Below are 2,374 nucleotides of genomic sequence, written 5' to 3' on the forward strand. Positions count from 1 at the left end.
TGCTACAAACAGGGCTCGAGTGCAGAAATATAAATGGACTGCTGGCCATTCTTATGCCAAAGAATATTTGGCACATGCCCAAGGAATATTCATTAATTTAAAAATGAAGCAAAATTGAACAAAAATCTCATAGAGTGTGCTGTATAAATGATAAGAAAATATGTCATTCTTCCAATTTATTTCCTGAACTCTGAGATCCTTAAGAAGTGATGAGGAAAAGCTTAAAGTTATCACAGACAGATATTTGTTCTACTGAAGGCAAGTGTAAACCCCTGGCGAAGCACTTATTTTGAAACACATATATCCATGAAATTTACTCAAGAGCATCTGACTACCTTTGAGAGTTATAGGAAATGACTCAATCAATATATTCATTTGAAAACTGAGATCCAAAGTCTGTAGTCAGGATTTATGGCCATTTTATTACTTTTTTCTTTTTCCCTAAACTTTTCACCAGCCCTTCTACAGGCTGTTATATCCTGATGTCTGTGGGAGGTTTCCAACTCTGTTTCAAATTCTAAAAAGAAGAGAGTTTACATGTTATTTCTGTAGACCATCTAACTATTGAAATCCTTCAAAACTCTTTAACAGGAACTCCATAAGGATGTGATCTACCCACACAAGTTGATCATATTTGTGTCTAAGAATCAGTTAAAATAATTTTGGAAATAATCATCAGGATTATAACCTATAATTTCATGATTTGTGAGTTTTCCAGAGTGCATATCAAGTAATCAAAGCAATAATACATTAATGCATACTTTCCCCTAACCTTGTCCATAAAGCCTATTTGTTTGTTTTGGTTTTGTTTTTAAAGTTTATTTATTTATTTTGAGAGGGAGAGAGAGTATGTAAGTGAGGGGGAGAGAGAGCATCCCAAGCAGGCTCTGCACTGTTAGTGCAGAGTCCAACGTGGGGCTCAATCTCAGGACCACAAAATCATGACCTGAGCAGAGATCAAGAGTCAAATAATCAACTGAGCCGCCCAGGCGTCCTGTTTAAAGCCTATTTGGACTTATATTATCTTTAATATAACAAAGGCCTTTACTTCTTGCATAAGCATTGTAATTTAATAATTCAAATACACATTTTCTTCTGTATTCTGAGATTTCCTCATTTACTATAGTTTATAATTTGGCTTAAAACATTTTTTGTTGCCAAAGTGTAAATTTAAATATATCTCAGGAGTTGTCACGGGATGGAATGGTAAGAAGGCATTCCTTAAGGATGATTAATCAATCAGCAAATCTGTTGTGGACCTACTATGTGGGAGTGTGACCCCCACTAGAAGAGATTGCCAAAGTTACAGAGAACAATTCTTGCTGTAAAGAAACTTTTTGTCTACCGGGGGTGACAGCATGTGAAAATGAAGCACTTAAATAGTAATACTTGAGAAGATATACTACAAATGAGTAGTCTGCCATTAAGAACAACCAAAGACAATTTTGCAACACTTAATTTGAATGTTCTGAGGAAATGGGCTTAAAATGAGCTTTTAATTGGGCTATATATGGCCTTGATACTCCAAATGTAGTACAGAGGACCAGGAGCAAATTCATTACCTGGAAACTAGATACGAATGCAGAATCTCAGGCCTCAAGCCAGACCCATGAATCAGAATCTTCATTTTCACCAGATCCCAAGCTCAATTCCATGCCCATGAAATTTGAGACTGTACTGGTAGGAAAAAAGCAATCTTTGATCAGGGCCTATAATAACAAGATAGGTGATGGGGCACCTGGGTGGCGCAGTCGGTTAAGCGTCCGACTTCAGCCAGGTCACGATCTCGCGGTCCGGGAGTTCGAGCCCCGCGTCAGGCTCTGGGCTGATGGCTCAGAGCCTGGAGCCTGTTTCCGATTCTGTGTCTCCCTCTCTCTCTGCCCCTCCCCTGTTCATGCTCTGTCTCTCTCTGTCCCAAAAATAAATAAATGTTGAAAAAAAAAAATTAAAAAAAAAAAAAAAAAAAAACAGAGTCTAAATAGTAGAGAGCCCTGAAAGTTCAACTGAATTCATTTTACATTTGCAGTGATCAAGCATAGACTATATCAGAAAAGAGATATATGGGGAACAAGGACACCAACAGAAAACCATAGCCTGAAGAACATACACCATGTATTTTGGGGACTGTCCATAAAATTTCCTCCTGTGAGGAAAAAGAGCTAAAGGCAACATTCTTACATGTACCCAAAAAAGAGAGAGGTGAATCCAGTTGATGAGAGCCTGAGATTCATTGAGCTGTGTCTTGCTAGTGGGCCTTAACTCTGTTTTTCAAAAGAATGAATTATCCTGCCCACCCCTTCACTACAGAACTATCCTATACTTCTTGTTTTTGTGAAATAAACACCTCAGAGCAGAGTTCACACATCCCACCCAT

The sequence above is a fragment of the Puma concolor genome, chromosome B4 (assembly GCF_028749965.1).
Source record: "Puma concolor isolate L17-30 chromosome B4, mPumCon1.1.hap2, whole genome shotgun sequence".
In the NCBI taxonomy this organism is placed as follows: Eukaryota; Metazoa; Chordata; class Mammalia; order Carnivora; family Felidae; genus Puma; species Puma concolor.